Source organism: Alligator sinensis, unplaced genomic scaffold (genome assembly GCF_000455745.1).
Source record: "Alligator sinensis unplaced genomic scaffold, ASM45574v1 scaffold853_1, whole genome shotgun sequence".
Taxonomy (NCBI): Eukaryota; Metazoa; Chordata; order Crocodylia; family Alligatoridae; genus Alligator; species Alligator sinensis.
Window position 1 is genome coordinate 1,786,029 of NW_005842005.1, and position 23,423 is coordinate 1,809,451.

The window sequence follows — 23,423 nt, forward strand, 5'->3', positions numbered from 1 at the left end:
TGAAACAGCTCAGAAACAGCTTGAAACAGCCCTGAAAGTGCTCTGAAATATCCAAAACATTTTGGATGGCCTGTTTCATTTTGGAGATGTTTTGGAGCCCTGCATTTCATTTCAGATTTGCTGTTTCAACTGTTGAAATGTCTGAATCTGAAGCTAAACAAAATGGTCACCGAAATTTTCACAGCCGTAATAGAGAGCTCTTCTGCATTATGCAGGGGTTCAGACTTCATATGCTTTTATCCATTAGGACAACAAATCTACAACTTTTTATGTTTCCAGAGATGCACGGGGCCTGTATTTTCTAAGTACATTTTCTAAGTGCTTGTGTATGTAAAAGTGTTCACACTCTAAAACAGGTAGCCACATTTTTTAGATCAGAATTTTGTTAGTTGTTTTAACCATTTCCAAATAAAATCATTCACAGCAACTTTTTCACAGTCAACATTTCTATGGGAAGTTTACTCTATTTTTATTGTATCTGAAGACTAAATGGGAGGCATCACACTGAATGAACTCAAAGACAAACTGCTTGATTTGTCAGTGCAGTAAAATTAAGGATCATTTCCATATTCCTGTCAGACAATATTGTACAACTTTATCATCACCAGCCATCATAAATTATTTTGAATGTTTCATCACAGTTTAAGTCTTTTTCTCAAATTTAGTCTAAAAAAAATCTTGCTCTTATCATTGTCATGTAAATTAGTCATATGGGTACTGGACAATGTCCCTGTTCATATTTGATTGTTTCTGGATGAGTGGCTTGGTGAAACCAAAATGGTTACAGAAGATAATGGGAACACTTTGTTATAGAAAGAGACATTGTCAGGCTCTTGTAGTAATATTTTATTAAACATCCAGGGATGTTTTTAAAAAAATGTCAAATTGAGAGCCTTTAAATTAAAAACTAATAATAACTATAAGAAGCTATGCCATTTCTCATAATACAGCCAACAATTATTGTTGTGATAATCATCTTTTAAAGGAAAACAGATACAACAAATAATGCATTGAGTTGTTAGTATGTTGATGCTACTAATATCCTTTAGAATTAACCAGAGCGAAAGAGGGTGGGGGGGGGAGGGGGAGAGAGGATAGTGTATTTTAAAAAAATAAGGCAATGGTTGTATTTGATCAGTTATATTAAAGAACAGACATAGATTATTATTTTCCCCTGGGTGGGAATATCAGATGTATAATGAAAATAAATGCTCAACTACATAAATAGCTTTGCCCAGTCTGAGATTGTATTAGAGATTAGAGTTAGCAAGAAAACAGAATTTCTATTTCAGGGCAAAATGATAAGAAAAAATATCCCCCAAAGAAAAGAAAAACCTCATTTTTTCTGGAGATATGAGGGGCAAGGATTTTTCATGATATATTTTATTGGACCAGCTGTATAGTTAGGAGAGCTGTTGGATAAGTTTTTTGGGTATCAAGTGCCCTTTCTCAGGTCACTAGCTTTCTGGAGACAGAAATTCTTGAGAATTCTCTTTTGTGAGAACCTAAAGGGAATATCTGAGTTTGCTGACTGGCCTCAGGAGCTTTTTGTCAAGTCTACTTCTTCTGAAGGTGTCTGGAGATGCAATGCCCCGGCTTGCTATGAGGTTCTATCTTCCTCCCAAGGTGTAGATGTTGTTTGTTAAATGCTAAAATGTTGCTTATTCCTTACCAGCAGAAAGTTAACTGAAAAGGGCATTCTAGGCATGCTGCTGATGAGTTCTCATTTCAGTTTTCCCCATTGAAAATGGAAATTTTTGAGCAAAATCAAAATGTATTTGTGGAAGTGGATTTTCCATTGGAAAATCATTTTCATGGAAAATTCTGGACTGGTTCTGTTAGTTGCAACATTCAAATCCATTTTAATTACTCTCCAAGGACAGAGTGTTCAGAGCAGTTGGTTTGGTTCAGCAACTATATAGATGGAGAGCCAGCTCTTGAAATCTGTATTTGGTGCAGGTTTTGTAATATGATCCACCACTCTTCAACATACATATAGATAAGCAAAAGTAGGGCAACATTTTCAAAAGCCTTTTGAAGTTAGTGGATGTTCTGCTTTTACTTCAGTGGGAACAGAATTAGTTGACTATAGCCATTTTGACTATCTTACCCTCTATCTAATTTATTCATGAATCACAGGTAAAGATTCTTCATATCTCTCTATCATAGTGTAACTAGGTGCAACACTCACTCTGCTTTCAGAATTTTAAAACTCATTTTGATAACTAGTTCAAAACAGAAACTTCAAAAGATTTATAACAAAAATTGTCTGAAATAATGAATAAGTTTAAGATATTGATACCTCAAACAGAACAGGTAAAGCTCCCTGAGGCAGCCTTGCTTGGTAACAGGCATTTGTTTATAGGCAGAACCTCTGATCTAAATTTGCTTGCTTCACTTTGGGTTTAAGCTAAAGCCTAAGGCAGTCTTAATTCAGTAATGAGGGCACAGGGTAAATTGCTTATGTGTTGGAAGGCCTCTAGAGCTGACCACAACTCCCCTCCATGGGTAGAGACAGAAGTTACACATAAATTGGTTTAAGTCATCAGAAACTGGTTTAAACCTGTAACAGAACAGAAGTTTGGTGCACATAAACCATCTTTAAAATGACTGAAACTTGTTTAAGATAAACCTGACTGAATGTAGTATCAGACTTAACTGATTGGCATCAAACCAGTTTATGAAACTTCTGCCTCAGAACCCTTCCTGGTTCAAGTTAAATCAGAGTCCTCCAGCACCCCAACATGCTTTCCAGGCCTGTGCTGGGCTGTGCTATGCTGGACTGTCTGCTCCGGCAGAGAAGGGTTGGGGGGGTGGGTAGGAGAGGGAAGAGGCAGGGACTGCCCCACAGGCAAACCCTGGCTGGGGTCTGGGGCCAGGGAGGGGGGTTAAATCCCCCTTCCCTTGGCTAAACCCCTCTTCCCCCAGTACAGCGCTGCCCTATTAAACTTACTGAAAGTTACTGCAGGCTGCGACTGTGGACTACAAATTCCAGAGGCACCTGGAAGCAGGAAGAGGAAGTAATGAGCTACCCTTCAGAGTCCTGCTGTTGTGATACTGGACTGCAAATCCCAGAGACCTCCAGGGAAGCAGGAAGAGGAAGTACCAGAGAACTGTGCTCTAGTGCCCCCTGGCTTCTGGCCTGAGCCACTGGAGGCATGTGGCTGCATTTCCTGAATCAAATGTGGGTCCAGTTGTTTCTCAGTTTAATCTTTGCAGTTTAGACTAACCTGCAAAAACTGAATCGATTCAGCTCCAGGCTTTTTGACTGTCTGTACTTAGCCCATGTGCCCAGAAGGACATGTATGTCTTCTAAGAATGTGCTGGTTTAGTTTACTGTTGCCCAAAGAACTGTGGGTTTTGTGTACACAAGTCCTAGTGACATTTGGGTACGTGCAGCACAGCTAAGAGTACAACAACTTGAGAATGGGTTTGCGAGTGGCTGTTGGTACTCTGCACAAAGGCATGTTCTAACATCCTGCAACAAAGTCACTCTCTTTATGCAAAACAATCAGAGATTTAAGGCTCCAATATTAAACTATTACTCAGATTAAGAAGAGGGTGTTTTAATATCTACAGCACTGTCATGAACCCTCCAGTATCTTTGGCTCAATCGTGTATACTATTTTGTCTGGCAATTATATATTTAATCATAAACACTGCAAGCAGGGCCCATTATTATGACACTTAAACAGATGCATTACTAATAAAGACAATGACTCTATCGGCTGTATCATGCAGGTGGACCACAACTTCCATGCAGCTAGTATCATAGTTTCAGATAAGTTCAGCTTCCATTTAGGTGCCAAAATAAACACCAGATTTTCAAAAAAGTTCAGTAAACTGGGTATTGGCTCTTTAGTATTCCCATATTCCCTTCCAGCCTGATCTTTCTATGATTCTAAATGGACTCGGAGCTTGTTTGAAAATCTAGTCTCAGCTAAGGGTCATGAGCACTGAAAAGCATGGCCCTGAGCATTTTTCAAAACCTGTCTATTAATGCAGACAAATATCAGTTGTACCTATAGTTTTGGAACATTAAAGGTGCATCTCTCCTGGAATATCTTTGTTACCAAATCACGGGTTTATTTAGCCATTCAGTGCAATTCCACATAGCATGGAGTCATCCCTACAGGGATCTGATGGTGAGATTTGCACTTAGGTGACTGACTGAATGATTTTTATACCAAAACAATCTCCCTTTCAATTGTTATTTCTTCTTTTTGTGACTCAATGGCTAACTTGTGTGACAATAGCTAACTCTGTGACATAATGGCTAAGTTTTCAGAGAATATTCGCTACAAATGCTGGTATAAACTTTCCTGAAATACATAAATGTAAGCTCTAATGACTATCTCACAGCTTTATTTATGCATTGATTCTGCCCTGGGCTTGTTCCACTGCCCCCGTTTACCATAGAGAATTGGGCCCAAAGTATTGTACACACATTGAAATGCTTTTTGTAATTCTGTTGCTTTATTTCTTGTTTTCTTTAGAGATCTTCAGGGAATCAATTGACTTCCATTATCATAATATACTTTCAGGAAAATTCTTATCTTTAAAGAAAAACAAATGCATTATTTATTTTAAAACTGAACACGATATTCAAATATTTTTTTCCTATTTGGCTGACATAGGAAGCATTAAGCATTATATATATACAGCGTGTGTATGTACAGTCTGTATATATACAATGTGTGTATATATTCATGTGTATAAAGTGTGTATGTATGAACATGAGTCTTTCTAATAGTTCTTACAACTGCTTTTAATTAATATTCCTTTAATGCTGCTACTTCAACTCTTCATCTTAGCTAGACATGTGTAGTATATTCTAGCTATTTATACTAATAAGCAGTAGTTATAATTAATAGTTTAAAACTCTACCTGTGCATATCACAGGAATATCTAGGGTGGAGATATTCCCACATAATTTTGAATGAGTAAGGAAAAACCAGGAAAAAAATACAAACCTTATTCCATTCACAGTGCCTCTTTTAGAAAAAAAAGTTTCCAACTTGATGCCACCAACTAGATCCATCACTAATGACTCTCCCAATCTGAATACAGTAGTTTCAGTGCTATATACTGAAATGAAGTTAGGGAATGGGACATAAATGCATGAATCACCCTCACTTGGCCCAAATTTGGCAGTCTCCAGGAAGATCAGTAAGGATTTCATGGTAGCTGTTTGGATGCCCAGAAGCAGGCACAGAGCCCAGGTAAATACAGAGGTGCTATGTGTAAATGCATAAATAAATGTAAATGTAAATATGCTGTGTGAATACTCCTATTATTGATTCATGTCTTAAGTAAGTACAAAGTATCAGTACAGTACAGTACAGTATCTTCTATAACTTGCCCTTGGTTTGTTTTCTTACATATATATATGTTTCCATCCTTCACATTAGAGTTTTTAGATTTTCTTCCTGGTGATGCTCATTTTTCTTACCTCAGGGCCCAAAAATATTTACTCCCACAATTCTTTCCACTCATACCACTTTGCATAAACAGAACCTGAATTTATCCTTACAAATTGTCATTTATATGAACAAATTAGCTTACTGAACATTTACCTCTAGCACCCATTTTCCTGTGCTATGTTTTGCAGGCAGTTTAAGTCCACTTTTGGAAATACAGTGCTCTGCGATGATCAATTGCACAGAGCTATCAGAAAACCTTTTCCGTGCACTATAACCATTTCACTGTCTAGCTTTCTCCCAGGGTGTTATTGCATATATGACCCTTTCCTTTACCTCACCTTCTTGGTATCAAAGTTAGGCTAGGTCAACATACCACATTCAGAGCTTTGGTAAGCTTGTTCTTTTCCACCCTATTTTGTGTTCAGGGTGATTTTGGCCTTTTGTGTATACCCCTTTTGTTCACTCCTCTGTCTACAGTTCTATTGTCTGTGGTTGACAAATCTCTAAGGCAAATTTTCCTGATCTCATGATGCCGTTAAAGAAGAATGCCACTTTCTGGAAACTATTATATATCAATTGAATAGGACTGGTGAACGCAGTCAAAGGGAACATTACTTTTTTATGTTGCCACTCCATATTCCTGCTTGCTTTTTTCCTGGGTTAAATAAAATGCCAACATTCTATCAGCTTAGAGCCCAACAACAAAGAAGTAGCTGGTGTAGTATTGTCTCCCTAATTGTATTTTTTATTTTTATTCAACATCAGCAATTCAGGCTCACAAGAGAGAGTTTTACCTTTTACCCTTTTCTTCAGTATGTTTTCAATTTTATCCATTCTGAAGAAATGCTCACTAAAGCACCTAGTCCTAGCCTAAATGGCTTTGTTCAGATGCTAGTCTCCATCCAACTAGCTTTACTTTTTATATGCAACAGTTCATTGAACAGAAAGAAAAAAAAAAGATACAATATCCACAACACTCATTTTCTTGGTCTAAGTGTAAAGAGACAGCTCTTACCTCTAAGTAGTATACTTCATGTTATAAAGTCAGAATTTTACCTTGCACAACTTATCAGACCCTGGTAGTCATTAATTTTACATGAATTTCTTAAACAAAATCTAACTCCAACTTAGAATACTTGGCAATGAGTCTATCTCAAGAAACAGAGCCTACTCACACTCTATCTGCTCTAAAAAAAGAAATAGCACATTAGTATTAAAAACATGGCTTAGCTTTTTAAATGTCATGAATAATACAAGAAAATCAAAGTAAAAATGTATAACAGACAGCCTTCTGCCTTTATACATGTTCACTTGGAGTAGAAACCAAAATAGGCATTGAATTCTGTTCCTTTTAAAGATTTATTTGGTCATTTTAAGCAATATTTTTCATTTATTTTATTTTTGAGGTATTAGTTCTTGATCCAACAAGGTACAGAAGCAAAACGCTAAGGAGATAAGCAGTTCCATTGACTTGAGTGTCAACATTGATTTCACTGGGGGTAGGTAGTATGCATAAATAAAGGTACCATCTAGTATATCCCTTCATTACCAAAGATGCAATAATTTAATATCAATAACATCACTCTAGAAGAATGATTAAGATGTTTTAGATTAAATTAAATTGTCACATTTCAGATAACAAATTCCTTTTCCATGTTAAGACTTCGATTTAAAATTAAAAAAATATATATTGCATTGGAAAAATGCACAGAATTTGAAGCTGTCCCTACCTTCCAGTAACCGCAAAATCATTTTTATGCTTGTTTGTTGGAAATGTCATTGGTTCAGTTTAATTCTCTCCTTAAAAAAAGGATTTATTCTGTATAACACCCACTTGAGACAATTTTACTTTCAGAAGATGTGCACATTGTTGTTCACAACCCTCCCCCCTCAGATGCATTTAACCTCTTACTTCAGAAGAGATTCTTTTGTAATATAAAGTCTGATTCGTTGTGACACAAACTATGTTACCTAGCTAATTAGGTGCCCTTGTGGGTTAGACCATGTTGGGAAGATGCTCTGACCATTAATGACAAGTATAAATGAGCAGAGGAACTCCATCTGATGGGTGAAATGGAGTTTCCTGTTGAAGCCTATTTTATGTATTGGAAAATACTAATAATATATTATTCTTATATAGCAATTTCTATTTTTCAAAGTGCTCTATAAACACTGACTAATTACTCACAATACCACTCTGAAGAAAATGTTATTAATAGGATAACATTTTTGTTGTTACTTTTTATTATTGCAGACTTAGTATTCTATTCTGTTCTTTTCTACTCTACTGCTAGGTCCACAGATTCCTAGCTCATCACTGTAGTATCTGAATGCTGCCAAATGCACATTAGTTAACATAAGTGTGACTAACATCTGTCATGTTTGTTTTCTCATTCTTTCTCCTGAACAAGTAGTGTGTGGCAGTATTTTTGCTATAGATTTTTTTTTAATATATATGTTTGTGCCTGTGTATTTATGGTAGGAAAAGACAAGGCTAATGAAATGTACTATACACTTAGAATAGACAGTGCTGAGGTTTGTGATGGTTCTTAGTTGCTCCAGATAATTTTACAGTCCTCTGACCCAAACAAAGCTCTGCTTTTTACCCAAATAAGCTTTACCATACAGCACAAAATCCCATTGGGCCAAAGAAGCAAGGTTGTTTGTGGAGTCCACCTATTAGTTATAAATGTATGTTCTAAGAAATGACTTTGTTTATGAGATTTGTATATTATTACAGGGTTTGTAGAGTGTTGCATTTACTACTGTAATAAAAGAAAAGATCTGTGAGATGTTACTAGGAACACAAGATTTGCCACCATGGGTCTGGTCAACGGTATTTCATTCAAGAAGTGGTCATGGCCATATGTTTCAGGCCACTATACCTGGGCTGTCATTTTCAGTGGGAATGATCAGTACCTCTGAAAATCACATTACATTTGTTTATGGAGGTAGGTGCCCAGTTTGATGCATTTATACAATGTTGCATATAAAGATAAAAATTGGTCCTAGAATAAAAATTGGTCCTAAAGCATATCTGTAAGCTTTTGGTGCCTGAATGTTTGCAGAAAGTGAATACAAAAGTAGAATAAACACAGCTGAAACAAATTCATTAAAACTGAATGCAAATATTTGTGGAGATTTTGTTTGCAGCTTTTTCACACTTTTAGTGCTAGGAATGGAACAAGGGCACTCTTTTGATATTCAGTACCAAGATGAAGGAAATCAATGTAAGAGCCAAAAAGACAGAACTGCCATTGAAAGAGATTGTTCCTTAGGCTGATGGTACATTGTGAGATACTTTTGCTCTGCTCAACCCAGGGAGGGCAGTTCTAAAGGTTGTTTAGGAACTCTCAGTTTCCCAAAGCTTTCAGTTCTTCACAGCAGCATAAATAGGGTGGGCAAGCTGGGCACCAGCCCTGGACAATGACTCAGAGGGGGCACTAGTATGGCCGCCTCCCCACAGGAGTCTTTGTCATGGCAAATTCAGCTCAGTTATAGGAGCTAGGCAGTAGGGCTGTGTGAAATTTCACTGGCTGTTTCATTTTGACACTGTTTTGACTCATTTCGAGCTTGAAACAGCAAAATCGAAATGAAATAAGGTCTTTGAGTCAGCCTCGAAATGAGGGCAATCAAAACATTTCAAAAAATTCAAAATGTTTTGAGTTTCAAAGCTCCAGCTGTGCTTTTCTGCAGGGAAACAGAAGTAAGGAGAGGGAGGGGGAAGAAGGGGAAAGAAGGAAGAAGGACTGCTCTCACATTGACTGTGTAGCTGGCCAGTGACTGTGATCCTTCCCTGAGGTCCCTTCCAATCCCAGTGCTCTGGGGAAAAACAGCATAAAAGGCACCATTGTTTGAACTGGCCTGCTTTTTGCTGTGGGGTCTGACAGTTACTGAGCTGCTCAGGAGTGTTAGATAACAAAGGCTACTACTATCATTGATTTGAATGATTTCCTACTTGCTACCCTAGCAAGTGGGATTCCACAATATCTTTTGCTTTCCTCTAGACCCTTTTATTTTATTATTGTATTCATTCATTTATTCTTTTCAATGTTATAATTATATTGGATATTAAACTATAGAATTTATATAGGAAGGGAGATACACTTGTATTTTATTTCTATACATTTATACCTTGCGGCATATTACATACATTATAGAATTTATATAGAAACGCAGGTATGTTTATATATTTTTTATGAAAACAAGACACTACAAAACACACCATGAAGCGTGGTGGAAAGGCAGCTGACGAGCCTTCAGAGAGGGGCAGAAGATGGGGTAGAGGGAAAGGTGTAAGTTACTCCCCCCCACACACACACACAAACCGAGACACATCCTCTTTGCTACAGCTAGCAGGGATGAGGCTTCCAGAAGCAGCAAGGAGAGGGGAGCAGTTCCAGTGCCACTGCCTGTGCCTGAGACTGCATCGCTTCCAAGGGCACCAGTCATCTATAACCTTTCCCCCCACCACCATAACAACAAGCAGCAGCACCAGCACCAGCATGACAGTCTCCTCCACCCCCATTTCATTTCCCATGCCAAGCCTTCCAGTGCCAGAGGAACAGCTGGATCTGGATCTGAGTGCCCAAACAAGGGAAATTCTGGGGAAGGAGAGGAAGTCAGCTAAGTTTGTGCTCCATACCCCTCAAGTTTTCCCTAGAACCCGGTCTTCTTCCCCAGAAGGCACTTTAGAGGAAGCTGAAGTAGAGGTTGCAGAGGCAAGCATCTCAGCTGAGTCCACTTCTCCTGTTGCTGTGCTTCTGCCTGCTGAGAAGGAGCAAATTGCAGCATTCACACATGGACCCGCACCCCAGAAGTGAGCAAGTAGTGTGGTCTGGCATCATTTTGAGTTGGCAGATGATCCCACATATGCTATCTGCCTGCACTGCCAAGCCAAAACCAGCTGGGGCAAGGGAACAAAATATATGAGCACCACGGGGGTGCTGATGCATTTCCACAGGCACCACCCCCTTGTCCTTGCTCCTCCTCAGCCTGGCACCAGCAGGAGCATGCCCAAAGAGAAGTCCCCCTCTCACTCCAAAGCCCCCATTCACCTAAAGCAGAGGCAGTTCACCCTGGAACCCTTGGGGAAAGGCAGACAGAATGGGGGGCATGTTGCAAGGGTGAGCAAGATCACTCAGAGTATTGGGGGATGCTTGCTGTGGATGGTCAGCCTTTCTCCTTAGTTGAGTATGCAGGGTTCAGGCAGCTCACGGCGCTCATGGCCCCATCTTACCAGATGCCCACACATACCATAAAGCAGAGGCAGTTCACCCTGGAACCCTTGGGGAAAGGCAGACAGAATGGGGGGCATGTTGCAAGGGTGAGCAAGATCACTCAGAGTATTGGGGGATGCTTGCTGTGGATGGTCAGCCTTTCTCCTTAGTTGAGTATGCAGGGTTCAGGCAGCTCACGGCGCTCATGGCCCCATCTTACCAGATGCCCACACATACCACCTTCAGCAGGCTGGTGGTGCCCTCCCTGTATGAGGCATGCAGAGAGTACTTGAGGGAGGGGCAGCACAAGGCAGGCCCACAGGTGGCCTGACACTTCACCTCAGACATTTGGAGCAGCTGAGGTGGTGATCACACCTACCCTCTCACAGGGCACTAGTGCGACCAGTCAGGCTGTCGGTGGGCTCTCCTTCAAGCTGAAGTGATGGATGGGTCCCACAAGGCAACAGAGATCATGGGGCAATGAGCCACTTGGTGCAGGGGTGGCTCATTCAGCAGGGCAAGCTTACCCATGGGTTCCTGGTCACTGACAATGGGGCCAATATGGTCATGGTGATCCATGATGCCAACTTTGTTGGTATTTGCTGTGTGGTACACAAATTCCACTTCATTGTCAGGGACACCTTGGAGGGGAACAAGGCTGCTGGTGATGGCTCCACCACCACCACCACCAGCAAGCTCATTTCCAAATGCAGGAAGGTGGCAAGCTACTTCCACCCAAGCATCAAGGAGGACAAGATGCTGTGGGACAAACAAGCATACCTGAACATCCTGCAACACAAAATCATGCAGAATGCAGAGACTGGGTGGAATGCCACGTACCTGATGCTCAAGAGGCTGGTGGGGCAACAGAAAGCCATCCATGATATGGCCTTGCTTGGGGAGTTTGGGATCAGTGGTCCCCTTAACAGAACTGAGCAGTATACTATCTCCCAGATATTGCTTTTCTTCAAGCCCTTCCTCAAGGCCACCGAGACCCTCAGGGCTGGCCATGCCCTCCTTAGCCAGGTGATCACCATAGTGAGGGAACTTCAGAGCCAAATGGAGAACTTCCAGGGGATTAGTGTCCCTGACTGGAGCATGCCTCTGTCACCAGACGTGCAGGCACTGGTGAGGTGGCTGAAGGAAGGCATCAGGAAACAGCTTGATCCCTTGCAGTCCAGTACGGTCCACATGCTGGCCTCCATGTCTGATCCAATGGTGAAGGGCAGCATGTGCAGCAGCTAAACCCTGGATCAGTGGACAGAGGTGCTGGTGAAGAGAGTCAGGGAGGCAGAATGGCAGAGGCTGAGGGACATGGAACAGAGGGATCCACTGTCCCATGCCAGCACACCATCCATGATCCAGTCTCCTCCTCCACCACAGGGGCTGCCAATGTGAGCCAAGGGCATGGCTTTTATGGTGGGGTCCAAAGGCACCAGACCCCACCATCAGGCAGGTAGCACTCAGACCTTGGTGGCTGCCTATGTTGCCGAGGATATGGAGCCACTGCTGTGTAACCCCTTAGCTTACTGGGCAAGCTGCAGCCAGATGTGGCCAGATCTAGGCACAGTTGTCCGGGAACACCTGTCCTGCCCACTGACCAGTGTTACGATTGAGAGGGTGTTCAGCACTGCTGAGGATGTTGTGATATCCCACTGCACCTTTTTGGATCCTGGTTTGGTGGAGCAGCTGGTGTTCCTCAAAGTGATCCTCTCGCTGCTGGGGTTCCCCAAGCTCCAGGTGCAGATGGAGTCAATGCCACTCTCCCCACTCTGTCTGCACCTATCTCCTTTTAAAAATTTTTTAAAAACCATTTAATGCCCCGGCCTCAGAGCTGGAGGCAGCACTCACTGGATCAAGTGGAAGAATGTATGCCTGCTGAGCTTCTGTGCCAGGACAAACTTGGAGATATGGGTGGGGCTATGGGGAAGGAGACCCCACATCCTGGGCATGACGACTATAACTGCACTCTGCCAGGGTCAGGGAGGCCTGTTGCGATTTCTGGCAGTGTGGCAGCCCCATGAAATGCCAGGACCAAGGATCTCCTGGGTGAAAGGTGGGTAGGAGGTGCCATAACCTCCAGCTAACACATGCACATACACAGTCCTGGCTGGGGAAAGCCCAGACCTATCATGTCTTTGACAGGCGTGAGGCATGCTGGTTGCAGTGGAGTTCTGAGGCTCCAGGTGAGCTCAGCTTAGCTGCCCAGGATGCCAGCTTTTGGGTTGAAATAGCCTTTGTCAGGCTGAGAAAGCACCTGCAGTTTGTGTGTGTGCGCTGTTCCTGGATGGAAGGAATAGTAAAGAAGCCAGAGGCTGGCATACAATGCAGGCAAGAAAGCCACTGAGTGAAAATGGAAATGGAGGTGTCAAATGAAAAGTGGTTTGTAAATTCCCTTTGGGGATCAGGCCTAAGAGATTGGAGACAGGTGGTGTTCTGTTGTTCTCTTTGATACATTTTTGGTATGTGCTCATTCTACTGCACAGTTGTTGCTTGGTGCTCTGATGGAGATATGTATTGTATTGTGAAGATATCTCCATACTGAAGATATTACTGGCAGATTTTGCATGTCTTGGCATGGCATGGCATGGGCTGGATCCATGCAGTATGTTTTGGGCTGTAGGAAGGTGGCTTCTTGTGATGAGGTTAGTGATGTTCAGTGCTTGTTTGAATTTACAAACCACTTTTCACATATGAGCTTTTGAACTTCACTTCATCAGCCTCCTAGGTAGTAGATACAAAAACCTCATGGATTCAATATAGATATTGGAATTCTGACACACTACAACCTGCCAGACATCTGACTCCCCAGGTACCTCTCCTCTTCTACCTGCACTGCTGCATCCCCCTCTCCCCCACTCCAGCCTGTCTCTCACCATGTGACACCTCCATTTCCACAACACCAGTGAAGGCGTGCCATAACACACACACAGGGTCACCCATGTCACGAGTTTTCCTTGTCAGGAGTTTGAGGTGCAATTTCCCAGAAACCCCTGCACCTAGCTCCTTGAAATCTGGCAGTCTCTATGGCCTCAGCAGGGCCTAGCATGCCTAATGCTATACCAAATGCTATACATTTGTTTCTTCATTTCACTGTGAAAGGGAACTTCAGCCTAAAACTGCAATAAATTAGTCAGTGGTTTACAACTTAAGTTCATACCTTGAGGCTTACATGGATAAAACAGAACATTGTGTTGTAAGAAAAGGGTGGACAAAGAGTAATTAAATAAAGCCTACAAAATGTGTTCAGGGACTCACTGAATGCTGTTCAGTGGTATTACTTGAAGGTCATATTTAGTCAGAATGAGAAATATGTGAAATGTATGGATCTGGGAGGAATAACCCAGTTTTTCAAGGATACGTTCCTGAATGTTGCTGAATTCACTAAAAGAATAGAGAAACAATTTAGAAATTCCTCTAAAGTGAGTTCCCTAAGCTTGGGTCCATAGAGCACATGCTGGCAATCCAGGGAGAATTAGATGGACAGATAGAGCTGTGTAACAAGGGACCTCTGCTCCTTTTACTAGAAAGGCCTGAGAGGGTGAAGACTCGGGACAAGGAAGGACAGTAAGAAGTAACAGGCCAGGTGGACTGGGTTCAGGGCTAATAAGACCAGCTAAACCTGTCACTGGGTGCAGAAGACCCTGTCACATGGCTGAAAGGAGACTGGTCTTGGGGAGACTGGCCAAGTCTTTGCCCATGCAAGAAGTAGCCCCTGCTTGCAGCAAGGAGAGGAGGTTGTGGGAGTGAGGGTCTGTTGGAAATGGATAAAGAGGCACCCAAGCCCTGCAGGAGAGCTGGGGAAGGAGGCCCCAACAGAGGTAGGGCCTATAGGCAACATTTACACTATTTGCATTATGAAGCAGCTGGCTTGTGATTTTGTTCTGTTTGTACTGTGTCTCGGATGGCCAGGGCCAACTCGAGTTACGCTCGTACGTCAGGGGGGGCTGGTGAATGGAGAGGCAGATACAACTTATTGGTTGCAAAAACTTTACTCACACCGCTTGCAATCACGACGCAGGTGGTCCGGTCGTCGGAACAACCACAAGAGTTGCTCCAGCTGGCAGGGCCCAAGCCAGTTAATCTGTCCGCAATTCGAAGCCGGCGGGGAAAGGGGTACGTCGGGGTTGCGCTCGGTGACAGGAAGAAAGATCGATAGGTGATCAGTCTATCGATCGGCAGCTGCAAGTCAGATAACTTCAGAGGCACTCTGCAGCGGGCTCAAAGCTCTTCGACTTGGGCGGAAGTCGCGCGGAATTTTAAACGGCCAGCGAGCCAATTACTAGCCACCACGTGTGAATAATTTAGCACTGGCCAATAGCGGGGCACAAATTTGCATCCGAATAGCGGGAACTCTTTGCACCGTGCATTTCTGTGCTGCAAAGAAGAAATGCATCCTGCAAAGGAAACTGCAAATTGGCGGGAACTCTCTCCTATACGCGGGTTCTCAATTGCAGCAGAACACTCTGCCGTGCAAAGGAGCTCTCACGTGGCCAGGAAATTCCATAGTGCCGAGGCACAAAAATCACTGGGTTGTGACATACTGAAGGACTGGATTATGGCTACAGAGCCAGAGGAGGCCACAAACATTCCTCTGCTACTTGTGTCAGAAGCTAGCCCTAAACTAAAGTGGTGCAGACTGGCACTCAGACTGAGACCCCAGCAGGGGCTGCTGGTAAGGCAGGACTGATACCTGGGAGTTGAGGTCTTAAACAGTAGACTAAGGCTGAGGGTGAGGCCCAAGAAAAAGGGAGCCACTGCTATGGCAGCTAAGGCTCTGAGAAATTCTCAGAAGCCTACAGCAGTACTCCCTTTAAAAGGGAAGCACTCAGAGGGGAGTACAGGCCACAGGCAAGGAACCAATGAAGTTACTCCCTGCCCCAGAGACCATCTCCCTCTGCAACAAACACAATAACATCAAAGGCATGGCAGGAGAGCGACTAGAGGTGAAGTGGGCTGAGGGTAGGGGAGAGCCTGGTGCCATGGGGCACCCCTCCAGCACACTCCCTGGCAGACCTGGCACTTGGATTTGACGCCGAGCACATGGTGGGGCGGGGGAGGAGGCCACGCTCCTGTGGGACACTTCATCTGTCCCAGCATCTCAGCATTCATGAGCCACACCTTGAGGTATGTAGAAAAAACATTTAAAGTTGTGTCTATGGCCAAATCACTGATTCTCTGAATAAGCATCGAATCTTCAGATTTGGCTGAATTGAATCAGGGACAGTGATCCGAATCAATGAATTGAACCACTGTCCCTGATTTGGGCTGAATCCGAATTGAATAAGGCCCATTTCACACAACCCTATTATTTACTTATATTACTGAAACACAGAAATAAGCATTTGTCAAATAGTTTCAGTGAATAATTTTTAGATGATGGGCTGCTTGGGAATTGTTCTCTTTGAGTAGTTGCTATTCATTATTTTTGTAATTCAGTTGGTCACATGGTTTTGTGTTTGCTCACTGGATGACTGGAATTTTTTTCAAAAAATAATGAATAACAACACAAAAAATATGGCTAGGAATTTTCTTAATTCATATTCATTTTTTGAAACTCTTGGGATTTGTAAATGTATCCAGGAACAGTCAGGTTGTCTGAATATCTTTTACTTACTTAAAACACAACACTAGGCATCCATCACAGAAAATGAACATGGCGCTTTTGTTCACTAACATATTAAATAGTTCATTTTTATATTATCATTGTTTGATCATTTCTAGCCTTAATTATGAGTTCAAATAGTACTGTGGGCTTGATTTTGACTTTACACTTGCAAGTAGATGCTATGCTATGTGTATAATTGTACTTAATGGAGGGACTTATTTCTGCTCAAAACTGTTGCCCAACTGGAATAGTGGCATCTGTCAAATAGTCTTCTGAAACAAATACACATGTGTTATGTACCTGTTTATCAAAGATGATACAAATGGGAGGTTTTAGCTTGCTGCACAAGTTACACATACAAACAAGAACATCAGGAATAATATATCCCTTAAAGTCAGTCTCTTGAGTCTGACTGTCAGGGAAAGTGAGAACTGGTATCCACATGGTACTGAACAAAGCAGTATTATATTATACAGTTGCTAACAAAGGAGAACTACTGCCTTGGAATGAGAAAACAAGAAGCAACCTCGGTGACTATTGCAAGAAAGACACACGGGGCATCTGTCATTCAGCAGCTAGGAAGTTTGTCTTTCCCTTGAATAGAAAACGTTGGCTACTGAGGATCTCTCCAATTTGAAACCACTAAGACTTTATCACAGACAATTACCTTGCCTAATGTCTTTTTCCTTTACAATTCAGCCATCCTAGAACAATACCACAAGTATAAGATCACTTTAGACAAATGTTACATTGAAGTGAACTAAAGTTTCTGCCCATTTTGGGAGAGTAGCCACGGTGCACTGTCCAGCTCCTCTGGAGGAACTGAGGTGTCAATAAATTCTCCAGATAAGTAACAATGGTAGTGGTACCAGTCATGACTACTATGACTTTCTTTGCACTATTAAAGGTCATGCCAGATCAGGTATGCATTGCATGGTGAACAGATTCAGTTAGTACAAGTTAAATATTTCTCAAAAAGCACCTATCTGAGCTTTAAGAAACATGCAAATTACTTTAAATATTGCTACATTGTCTGCCTTCTGGAGTTGGCAAGACTGCAGAATTTGGAAAAGTCATTACAATATTACAGCATAGTACTGCTTCAACAAAAAAACCCTGGCTTTATGCATAGAAAATAAAACTGAAAAAATGCATGAATGCTGTGAGCAATTACAACACTAAGGTTTTTTCAAGATAGCATATGATTTGAGATGCCACACAAAACTGACAGTTTTTCAATGAAGAGAAAGAAACTTGAATTAATGAGTTATAAATGATAAGCAGAAGAGTTTACTCTTGTTTTAACATGTGAGTAACGTAACATAAGAGTTTATAATAAGCTAAGAATAGGGTAACAAATTAACTATCATTACGCTTAAGGGATGAATTTAAAAAGAAATTGGAAGGAGATATTAATTAAGTATTTACTAGAGGTTAATTTGTGATATTTGTATATGAAGTCACAAAAGGAACTGTCTTAGTTATAAATTATCATTATATGGGAATCCAATTACAGACCATATTAAAAAGTCAGAAGTTAAGTAGTTTCAAATTATAACTCTTATTTTAGAATTACTTTTGGATATACAGTTCTTGATAATCATATAACTTTTGATACTGGAAAAAAATGAATGGGAAACCAATGAGTGTCTACAAAGGATACACATTGTACCACAATATTACAAGTCAGTTTATATAATATAAATGCTTACCACTTCATTATAAGGTTTTGATTTACTCTTATTTTGTCTTGATAAGTTTTAACCAAGTTCTAATTAAATTAATTTGTTTAAATGTTATAAACATAATTGTCTTTATTTTGATTTCTATAACTTCAATCCAATTTATTCTTTTATAGTGTTAGCAAAACATATATGTTTATAAGAGTTTTTAAGTATGTAGTTTAGCAAAGTAACCACAAATTCAAAACATTTGTGAAAAAATAGCTTGGGCAGAACCTGAGTGGACTGTTACACAGCATTGAGAATACTGACAAATAGCTACCTATCCTGAGATAGATATGGAGCGAGCATGTGCCTGTTGCGGCATCTCAAGGCAGTTTGAGATGCAGCAAGAGGCATACCATGAATGAAAAAATGTTCCCTATACTACAAATATGCAGCATGGACTCTAAGTTTGATACTGGGAAATCCTGGTATCAAAAGAAAACGTGCTGGAAAAAAGCAGTGCAAGGCACACTTCTGGAGTGTGCTCCAAAGCAACTGGAAGCTGGGTCCTCCAAAGAGATGCTCTAGCACCCAGCCAGAGTGTCTCTATGCCTGCTACATGCCCCTGATGCTCCAGCATGCTGTTTTGGTGTGTTGAAGGAAATAGAAGCAGGGCAAAGCTGGCAGGAGTGTCCCCAGTAACCCAGGCTCTGTCCCCAGTAAGCAGAGACATGGGGAGACCACTGCCAGGCTGCTGCAGTGGGTAGAGGGTGCAAGGGCCACTCTAGGTCAGGGCTGCTGCAGCAGTCCAGCTGGCACAAAGGGCTAGTGTCCCCAGATAGCAATCGGCTGGGTCTCAGAAGCTCCTGAGGGCAAGTAGCCCTGAGCTGTTCACCAGGGCAGCTTTTTATATTACTGGGCCCAGCACAAGTGTTGGCTCCAGGCTCTAGCTCCCCCTGGCTGAAGATCTGGGAGGAGCTCAGCAGGGACAGTTTGCCCCAAGTGGCACAATTTGCCCCACACCAAAGTGCATGTTCAGGCATGAGTGCTGAGGCACAAATCTATGGCATAAATTTGTGCTGCTGCTGCTTGAGCTGCTGCAAGCACATGTGCTTGCATGTGTGGACGTGAGAGTAACACTGATTTCGATTTTGTGGGCACACGTAGTTTCTTACCCCTGATGCATTTAGGGGTATGTAGCTGAACTTAAACTGGTTAAACCCAGTTCAAGGGTTTACACTGTCTGCCCACTGCTTTTTGCATAACATTGGTTATACTGATGTAAGCATTTTGTGTCTCCATGTCCTAAGTGAGACCAGGGAGCATTTTTTTCATGACAAGCGAACATGCCGTACCAACCAAAAATGTCTCTGCCATTTGGAGGTGTTTTCCCATATTTCTGCAATGTATGAGTAATGATCCTATGTAATTTCTGTATGATTTTTGTATCTGGCTTATCTGCCTCTTAAGATCCACAAGCTAATAGCCGTCCAAAGCTAATAGTGCATAAACATACTTCTTCGAAGATGTGAATAACCTTATTCAGATAGGCCACTCACTGCATCTAATACATTTCTTCATTCTCTCACCCTCCAACTCTATTTAAAGATCATTCACATTTGAAATTAAGGTTTTACCTGAATAATATTCAGTCATACAAGCATCTGGCTGGGGTCATCTGACCCCAGTGCTCTTTCCTGCCCAGGGCAGGGGGTTGGACTCGATGATCTACTGAGGTCCCTTATGACCCTAACATCTATGAAATCTATGAAACACGTGGCTTCAGCAAGTTATGCACGTGTGTCTTCCATTAAAAAAAATCTATTTTGCTTTTTTTCACTCTGCATTGAAAGAAAATGTTGCTCTTTGTTCCACTCCTCAATTTTTGGCTCGGTGGACATATATTTCTGTTTCCTATATTATGCTGAGCTGACAGCGTAAGATCCAAAAGTCAGTCCTTGCTTTTCAGGGCAAGCAATGTCTGAGGAAGTGTATCAAGGAAATAAGACCTTGGTAAAGTAAGATCTGTTTCCCATGTGCAATAAGGGCAATGGAGAAAAGGCAGCTAGTAATAAAGGAAGCAAGAAGGAAAAATGTTGAAAAATAAGGTGGGAAGATAGAAAAGAATGTGAAAAGAAAACCCCAGGAACACTGGGCCGATCCATGAAACTGATGGCTGCCTGTGAGGTTTAAGCAATAACAGAAACCCGGCTCTTTTTGAGAAACCAGCTTGTCTCCAAATCACTCGGTTGTCTGGTCAGCGCACTTATGTTTAAGCAGAATGGACTCTGCCTAATGAAACATATGCCCAGACATGAATCAAGAAGTTATTTTAGATGAGGAGGAGGTTTTGAGAAACCAGTTTGTGGTTTTTGCCTCCGATTCAGAGAGTTACGCTGCTTCTGGTGAGACAGGTGCAGAACTCGGTGATATGCAGCACTTGACTGCTCTCTCTGAATGAATCCTGATTAACTGTTATTGTAACATAGGTCTCCATGAAGGGCATGCGGGGGAATGACTGCTTCTTTCAGATGTGGAGTTCACCACATTCATCTGGGCCTTCATCGTATACAGGCTGGGCCACTGTAATGCACCACTGATTAGGCTTCCTTTGAAACAGTCACATGATTCAAGAGCTGCAGAACATGCTTATTCATTTGCTCCTCTAACTTGGAAAAAGCAATATCAACTGATGCAGGTGGGACTGCAGCTGCTCTCACACTTATCTTCTCTAAAGCCTTTCCTAGAGAGGGAAGATGAATGACTAGCTGCCGATTTATCTTTATGTGAACAATGAGAGAATTTGACTGCTGCATATTGAAGGGCAGGCATACCGTTGCACTCTCAAATAAAAGTTTAAACTTTTTCCATCAGTAATGGGGCCAGCAGCTTTCCTCTGGCCTTACCAGATACAAAGGTCCCAGTTATGGACATTCATTTTGAATGCCAGAGCTTTGAAATTTCAGTCTGAAACTGCTCTGACACTATTACCGCAATGAGAGTTCAATCCTCTTCCAACCTAGTCACTTTTCAAAGAACAAAGAAAAATGAAATTACAGAGGAATGGTAATCTTATTTCACTTAATGATCTCATATAATAGCTTGTTTGTGACAAATCTCATCTCTGCTTCTTGAATACCGTTCAGCTACTAAACTGTAGAATCAGGATCAATTCTTGAAATAGGAAAGAACATGTTCTTGTTTGTTTCATCTGAATTTCTTTTTTAATGTGTCAGTCCTATTGGCACTGCTGATGTAATATATATCTAATTCGCAGCTCATTTAGTGGTTGTCTCAATAGGAAAACAATGCCTAGTGGGAGTGATGATTAAAAAGTAACAACAGAGATATGAGGCATGGATAAATGAAATAAATTACAAAAAAGTTACTAATGACATGATCTCTTTCCACAGCAATTCATGTAGTTCTTTTTATGCAAAAAATATATATCTTTATTTTTCTTGAATGATAGCCATGCCACAAAGGAGCAGAAAGGAGGAAAGCAAGAAAGAATTCAGCAAACACCCCCTCCTCCAATGTCATCAGATCATCAAGTGTAGAGGAGACAGTCATAAAAATGAATTGCATGGAGCATGCCTCTCAAGCTGTTAGCTGTTATTTATAAGGAATTAGAATGAGCTAGTTATTTCATATGTGCCAGAAAAATGGATTCCTCAGTATTGTGCTGAATTGCATTATGACTTACTCATTCTTGATTTCATAGCTGTTGTACTTATTGGAAAGTATATTTTTATGCTTTGTTTTAGCTGTTTAGCATTGAATTTTTATTCTCCATTGAGGAGAAAATATTTTGTTGCAATATTCATTTCACATGATTCACTGGACTCATCCCAGAATGGACCAGATCCTGATGCCCTGCTCTGCTTTCTTTGCCTGCTAGAGCGTAACATAACTCCCACCTGCTTTCATTCAATTTTAGTATCAGACTAGAGATGTTCTTGCATGTACCAGAGCCAGAGGCAGCTACGCTGGAGCCCACCATATATCAGTATTTCCTACATCATGGATTCATGATTCAGTGACCCCCCAGGGCCATTCCAGTCAAAGTAACTTTAGCAAATTCTTCGTCAGCAGAGGCAGGTGTGGTCTATGTTCAGGCTGAGGACTATGTGCAGAACCATGTGTCAGAGCCACTGTTCCTGCTTCTCTAAAATCTTGCTCTATTTTTTAACCTCTCCAGTTTGTTGATTAAACATTTTTTTATAGGGCATGCCTCATAATATCTAGGAATATTTATTGTGTACATTAAAATACGCCCAGAGACAATTAAATATACAAAAGATACAATAAAATCTTTGAACTACTTCCTCTAAGGACCTGCACCAAGATATGGCTAGCAGAGCATGGGGAATTTGTCCCGTTGTCTCTTAATTAACAGTATAATTTATTAATGTTTTCATTATATTGCTTTTCTTGGCCTTCCTCTTAAGAATGAAGAATTGTTTGCCACAGTTACTTAACAAACAAGTACCAAATGGGGTAAATTATTTGGAATAAAATATTTTTAATTTTAGGGAATTAGATGGATAAAACCTTAAAATTCCATGGGAAGTGCAGTTGATAGTACCTCTGAAATTCAAACCTCTTCATTAAACCTGAATAAATATTTGGGTTTTAGCTATATATGACCTGATGCTTCTCCAGGGGGTCTTTATTCCTCCTGCAGTATAGCTATTTCTACATGAAGGTTTCCATGGACTTCAACAGTTCTAGTAGTAGAACAAGGTACTGCTGCTCTGTGTGAGAAGTTTGCCAACAATATTCAAAGGCAAAGTCTTGATTTGGGTGGGATGAGTTTTTAGTACATAAACTAAAATATATAACAGGAGAACAAACAAACAACAATAATAAACCCATTTAATCATTTATATCCAGTTACATTGTATTTGGATACTTGACATACCACTAAACCAATTATTAAACAAGCAAGTATCTGCTCCCAGTAAAATCAATGGCAAAATGCTTATTAACACTGATGGAGCCAGAACATGGACCTCCATTTTTTTTAATTATCTATATACTTCTGTCTCTTTTTCTTAGTCTCCAGAGAACAGTCCTCAGCAATGCACATGAATAGGCTGTCACAGGCAATGCCAATTTTAAAAGAAAAGGAGATAAGTTTGTAATCTCATTTTTCAACCCCCAATTAGTATAATCAAAATTTGAAAAGGAAGAAGAAAGGTCCCTGTTTAAAGACCCACTAGGTTTGAAGCTTCTGGTGGGAGAACTAGCTGCAGCATAGCACTACTAATAAATTAAAATCTTGCTCTATTTTTTAACTTCCTCAGTTTGTTTATTAAACTTATTTTATTTATAGAGCAGGTCTCATAAATATCTAGGAATATTTACTGGGTACATTAAAATACACCCAGAGGCAATTAAATGTACAAAAGACACAATAAAATGTTTTCCAATGAAACTTCAAGATATATATAAAAAAAAAAAAACAACCTGAACACATCTTCTATAATAATCTCTTTCCAAG